Below are 7,327 nucleotides of genomic sequence, written 5' to 3' on the forward strand. Positions count from 1 at the left end.
GTACCTAAAGTAATGCAGAATCATGCAGAATGTTCTATTTCCATGTTTTCAAAATGTATGAAGGTCTTGTGAAAATAGCCGATCTACAGGCTCACAATGCATCGTATCGTGTTGTGAGCCTGTTTTGTAACAATAATCAAAATGTACAAAGTGACTAAAGTTACTGTACAAAGTAACTAGTGCAATACAAAGCCTCTGAGTTGTAGTGGAGTACAAGTCAAAGTATTGATAATTGGAAGTACTACAGTAAAGTAAAAAACATATACCACAAAAGTGTACTTGAGTACAGTACTTGAGTAAATTAAATGTAGTTACTTTCCATCACAGGGCTTTTAGAGAATGTTAACAAAGTCCTACATGATGGATGAATGACGCACACACACACACACACACACACACACACACACACACACACACACACACACACACACACACACACACACACACACACACACACACACACACACACACACACACACACACACACACACACACACACACACACAGGCCTGACGCATACTATTCAGCAGCGAAAAGGGCTGACAAAGCACAATAGCATCATGTAGAGAGGAACTACTTTTTTTCATCTTTCAAGTTTCATCTTTTGTTTACTGAATGTTGATGAACTGTGAGCCACCAAGCAACGGCTGAGCACAGCCTCTAATCCAATGTTCTTACCACAGTGAATAGACTCACTGGTGTGTGTGTGTGTGTGTGTGTGTGTGTGTGTGTGTGTGTGTGTGTGTGTGTGTGTGTGTGTGTGTGTGTGTGTGCGTGCGTGCGTGCGTGCGTGCGTGCGTGCGTGCGTGCGTGCGTGCGTGCGTGCGTGCGTGCGTGCGTGCGTGCGTGCGTGCGTGTTTGTGTGGGCATATCTTATAAGATGCATGGTGTTTGCTGATGTAGCAGTTAGAAAAGGGAAGGTATATGCACCAAGTGAACTGAAATGTGGTTCTGTGTGCCCTAGCACAAGGGGTTCCCAAACTTATGCCAAGGACCCCCAAATAGTCATAGACTCTGGCTGCGGCCCCCCTATAGAGCACCGAAGTCTGACATAAGTTACACATCCTACCTGGTTCGCGGTTTTCCACCCCCGTTCTGAATTCCCATAGACGTGGTTAATATCGCGTCAAATAAGAACTGTGTTCCAAAAATAAACAAATGATTTGACTCTTATGGATATGAAACAGCAACTGACGGTGAAAAAACGCTAATGTTACTTCCGCAGAATTAGTTACATTTTCGCCAGAAACAGACTGTATCAAATATGAGTGACTGACTATCATAAACAATACAGAACCACCTCCCTGACAATATCGCCGAGACAGTTTGTTTATTTTTGGACCACAATTCTTATATTTGAGACGATTCTAAGATGACCCAATGTTATTCTCCATAAAGAAATTACCTTACGAACCAGGGGATGAACGATTGACGTCAGGACTTCTGTACTCTATTGAGAAATGGCTTCAAAGAAAGCCATGTCGGCTCAGCACTGTACATTTACTAAAGAAAAAATTTAATTCCGGACTTTTACTTGCAATGTAGAGTATACTTCTACATTGCAGTATTGATACTTTTACTTAAGTAAAACATCCGGGTACTTTTTCCACCACTGAAAAACAGTGTAGTCAGGTATGCACTGTACACAGTATAAACTGACCTCACTACTGTTCCAGTGCAGCGTGTTTGTCTGAACCCCCCCCCCCCCCCGCCATTTCCTGCCACCCCCGTGACCTTTGACCTGCCTGGAGGGGCCGTCTGGCCCTGGTGTGTTCCAGGACAAACACGCCCCCCTCCCCCTCCCCTCCCCTCCCATCCATACATACCATACATACCTCCTGTACGTATGCATTCACATACACATGCTTTATTTCCCACTGTACTGTACGCATGTGTGACGGCTTTGTTTTCAATATGCGGCGGTACAGTGGTGGGAAAAGTACTCTACCTTTTTTACTTAAGTAAAAGGTATCGATACTGCAATGTAGAAATACTCTGTTACAAGTAAAAGTCAGAAATTCAGAATTTACTTGAGTATAGATGTACAAAAGTATTGGTATCAGAATGTACTTAAAGTACCAAAGTAGAAATACTCATTATGCAGAATGTCCCGTTTCACAAGTTTTCAAATGTATACAAATCTTTTGAAAATAGCCGATCTACAAGCTCACAATGCGCATTGCGACGCATTAGCCGGTTTACCGTTTAGCCGAAAATAGCCGATTTACAAGCTCAAAATGTGTCCGATGCGACGCATTGTGAGCTTGTAGAGCTGCTATTTTCAAAGGATTTTTATACATTTGAAAACTTGGTGAAATTGGACATTCTGCATAATGAGTACTTTCTACTTTTGGTGCTTTAAGTACATTTTGATACCAATACTTTTGTACTTTCAAGTAAATGCTTAATTCCGGACTTTTAATTGTAACAGGGTATTACTACATTGCAGTATTGATTTATTTAAGTAAAAAAATGTAGTACTTTTTCCACCACTGAGTACATAAAATCTGGAAAGAAATATTTCACATTCTAAAATACATGAGTGACTAACAAGACTGTTAAATGTTCAAATGACATTGACATTGCAGTATACGCGTGCAGCAAATTGAACCACACCAACAACATTACAAGCAACAAAAACATTATAGGGAGTAACAGCACAACACGACCCAGAGGCAGCCGCTCGGAATTCTGGGAGTCCTGACAACATTCCACATTCAACCCCAAATATTTATTAAACAATAAAAAACCCATAAACTTTTTTTAAGGCTGTCTGTCAGCGCCATGGACCCTGGAATCTTCCTAGATTTCGTTGCTGTCGGGCAGAAACCTCCAATCATTTTTCAACTTTTTATGTTTTTTGTAAATAGTTTGTAAAAAAGCAGTAACTAAATACATTTACTCAAGTATTGTATTGAAGAGTATTTAAAAATGTCAATACTTTATACTTTGACTCCAGCACATATCAGATGCAAATAATGTACTGCACTTTTTACTTCAATACAATAGTTTGACAGAGCTCTGTAATTACTAGTTATTTCGCAGATTTTTGCAAAACATGCGTTAACTACCTATTTTATACAGTGCTTTGGCTGTTTGAAAATAGCAGATGTACAAACTCACATGCTGCATTATGAGCTTGTAGATCTGCTATTTCTGAAAGATGTTGACATTTTTATTTGGATGTATTTGTGAAATGGGTCATTCTGCATGATAAGTACTTTTACGTTTGATAATTTAAGTATATTTTGATGCCAATACTGTTATATATAACAGAATAGAATTGTGTACATTTTAATCATTTTAAGACACAAATCAAGAACTCCGGGGGTCCCTGCTACAAAATATTGTCAGATACATATTAATTTGGGGGTCCTTGACACTAGAATGTTTGAGAGCCACTGGTCACTGACAGTAAACAGTGAGTCCAGGGGCTGTTTTAGTACTCTGTGTTCCATGAAGAGTGTGGGTGAGTGGAGAGAGAGGGAGAAGAGTTACATGTGGAATCTCTGCAGCCTTGCTAATCTCAACTACAGATGTTTAACCAATTCAATGCTTTGGTGTACGTCAAATGGTGAAAATAGCCGATCTACAAGCTCACAATGCGTCACGTTGTGACGCATTGTGAGCTTGTAGATCGGCTATTTTCGTGGAAGGTTATCCAATTTTATGTTCGCCCATTATGATAATGCCGGAGGCTATTGATTACATCATTTGTAAAGGCAGGGGTCTAATTATTTCAAATGTGGTTTTTAAAGACAATAAATATTGGTAAAAAGTGAGACCATGCTAAACGAGTCAGTCTGCAATTAAATAAATAAAATACCTTCTAACCCAAATATTGCAACATTGACCTTATATATAGTCAGTGGAGGATTTCCATGACTTTGTGAGATCTGTGAAGATTAGGGGGGAAAGCACTTTAAACAGAAGATACATTTCCAGGTGGGGATACAAAAGTTATCCAATCTGGAGAAAGAACTCATACAGGATACAGGAGTGAAATTGGAAGTGATGACGCAAAGAAGTGAGCAGATGAAACCAAGGACGCAGAGGGCATTTTAGAACCGAAGGGGACGCATGCACGCGCACCAAGCGAAAATGTTTAGTTTTTTTACTGGGTTTGTTACTTTTTGGGGTGTTTTTGCTACATTAATTCGGTTAATTTGGTTAATTCGGTACAAAGAATGTACTCCATGAAGTGTAGATGTCGGAGGTTTCTTCTTTTTCTTTTTTCTTCATTACAAAAGTGGGGGGGATATCCCTCCCCCCAATGGAACCTCTCCGTCCCTGGATGAAACTGGAATTAGAACACTATAAAATTGAAGCTGATGGAGTTTAGTTGGATTACTAGAAGATTTCAGCCTTTAGTTTTTCTTATTCAATAGATTAGACTATACTCCCTAATCTATGAGTTCACGTCAAGCTAATATTCTGCTGAAAAACATGTGTGGGCATTTAAAGATGTTGCAGATTTTCCCTTAATAGAGCAGTTGTTCTCAAAGTGGGGTCCAGGGATCCTATAGGGGTCCTTGAAGGTGTTCTAGGGGGGCCCCAGCACAAAGCTATAGCATCAGAATCAGTTTAACTACTTTAACACTATTTAAATCTGATTTTTCAAGTCGGATATTTGTTAATGTTTTCTTAAAAAAGAAGACATTTAAATATTGAATAAAATGTGGAATCATTATGAAATCCTTAAACAACACAAATCTCCTCTTATGATATAAAACCCCATATAATAATACAAATACAATAAATAAATAAATAAAAAACCCACATATAACAGCTTGCACAAAGTAGCAGTGGTGGAAAGTAACAAAGTACATTTACTACAAGTAGGCTACTGTACTTAAGTACAATTTTTACTTTTACTTTACTGGAGTATTTACTCCACTACAATTATTTGAAAATGAGTATAGTTACTAGTTACTTTGCAGATATAAATTATTACATTATAAAACATACATTAACCACTTTAGCCCTATTTTTTACCTGGGCTATTTGAAAACAACGCGTCGCAATGCGACACGTTGTGAGCCTGTAGATCTGCTATTTTCAAATATTTGAGTACTTTTACTTTTGGTACTTTAAGTACATTTTGATGCCAATACTTTTGTACTTTAACTCAAGTATTTTTTTTATTCTGGACTTTTACTTGTAATAGAGTGTTTCTATATTGCAGTATTGGTACTTTTACGTAAGTGAAAAATTTGAATACTTTTTTCCACAACTGCAAAGTAAGCTATTTAAGGGTCCTCCTTGACATGAAAATGTCTGAGAAGCACCAGGCCAGTGAATAAAAACCCTGGTACAAGGACCTGTAACATGTCTCAGGAGACACAGCAGGAGATCTGGCCTTTCTGTCTGGAATTTTAATTCCTTGAATTCCTTAAAAACGTCCAGATTAGAGGATCACACACAGATGAGTCATGGTGGAAAACTCCAACTCCTCCCACGCAGATTCTCTGCCTCACCTTGTTCAAACCACTGAACAACCATACTATAGCTGAAAATAGCAGATCTACAAGCTTGTAGATCTGTGAGCTTGTAGATCTGCTGTTGCACAACTTAAAGTATCTGAATTTAAATATCTTGGAATCACACTAGATTCAAACTTGACATTTAAAAAACATTAAAAATGTAGCCAACACAATCAATTCAATCAGTCTAATTTCAGGCACATAAGACCATACCTGACAACAGACACAGCCAAACTCTTCATGCATGGTATGATTTTCTCACACATCACATGCTGCTTCACAACCTGGTCACAGACAAATCTAACAACTCTCAAACCCATAGAATCAACTTTACAAACAGACACTAAAAACACTTGATCAAAAACCCAACCGTTACCACCATTGCTGTATAGTTCAAAAGTATAATTTATTTAATTTTGATGGCTTTAAACATTTTGCAGATGCTTTTTTTAAAAGGTTTTAAATGGGCTTGCACCTCCACCACTAAAACAGTTCATAGAGCGAAGAGAAAGTGGGTGACAGAACAACAAGGGCAACTACCAGAGGGGACTGTGAGGTACCATTCAGACGGAGTGTGTTTGGTAAAAACACACATACCGAAGTAAGAGAGACCACCAACTATCTAACCTTCAAATTCAACCTTAAAAGATGGCTTAAAGCTAACCAAATTTGTAATCATGGGTAAATTTCAGCTCCATTAATCCCTGATGTGTCTTCTCATATTTTACTGTATTTGTTTTGTCTTCTGTACTATGTCTACTTGTCTTGTATTGTTGACGATGATGTATTCTTTTTGTATGGATAACTATACCACTATACCAACAGCCTGCTCAGGGACTACAGATGAAAATTAGCCAACTCTGGCTAACTCTGGCTCATTTACATGGACGTGAATAACTGACATGTTGATCAATGTGCATTGTCCCTGTTAAATAAATAAAGGTAGTGTAAGTGATATATATATATATATATATATTTTTTTTCTCCAAAAGTTAAAATATATCTAGGCTATATTCTGATAGTAATCAAACTTTTCAGGCCCTGACCCCCCAAAAATAATCATATTTGAACTGGGCTGGGGACCCCCCAAAATAATCATATTTGAACTGGAGACCCCCCAAAATAATCATATTTGAACTGGGGACCCCCCAAAATAATCATATTTGAACTGGGGACCCCCCACCCTGACAAGCAGTTTGAATCGTACATTTTGTTTGACTCTGTTCCACAGATATGCTATATATTGTGAAATGCCTCTTTTCTTAGGTAATATTTGACAATTTGGCCAATGTTTGACCATTTTTATATATATATATATTTTTATATCATTTGTTGTAGTTCTTTAAAAAAGTTATTTAAAAAGTTCTTAAATTTGGTCAATGGTCAATGGTCATATTGACCAGATCTGTAGGGTAATTTAAATCATTTCTGTCTGGCGGACATATTTTATTTTCTGCCAAAAGAAAAGTGTATTATACAGAGAAGGTGGGTGCTGATCGACTTCCCACCGTGGAGAATAGTATTTCAACAACACCAAACAGCCTTTATTTTGGTGAACAGCTAAATAGTTTAGTTTATTTTTTACTGAAGATGAATACCTCGCACGGTAGAGGAGAAAATGAGAATAGCAGGGCGCCTGGCAGAGAGAGAACCCACTAACGTTGTGGACCAGAGCTAGCCATGGTTCACGTGACGCTCGTCATGGCGCTACTTGTTCCTACATAAACGTTCACATTTCAAATATAAAGTGCTTACCCCACGGCCATGGATATAACAAGTTAAAGTGCTTGGGTCTAAGTACCCGTATTTTCCGTATTGTTCAATACAAAAACATTTAAATCCGA

General features: G+C 38.1%; 1 long non-coding RNA gene across 1 annotated transcript in view; it reads left to right on the forward strand.

Moving 5' to 3' along the window:
• The window catches only part of LOC308084818, a 244,260-nt gene that overhangs the window by 207,627 nt on the left and 29,306 nt on the right, over window positions 1-7,327 (forward strand). The gene's annotated exons all lie outside the window — the stretch shown is intronic.

Source organism: Gymnoscopelus braueri, assembly GCF_963280865.1.
Source record: "Gymnoscopelus braueri genome assembly, chromosome: 4".
Lineage (NCBI taxonomy): Eukaryota > Metazoa > Chordata > Actinopteri > Myctophiformes > Myctophidae > Gymnoscopelus > Gymnoscopelus braueri.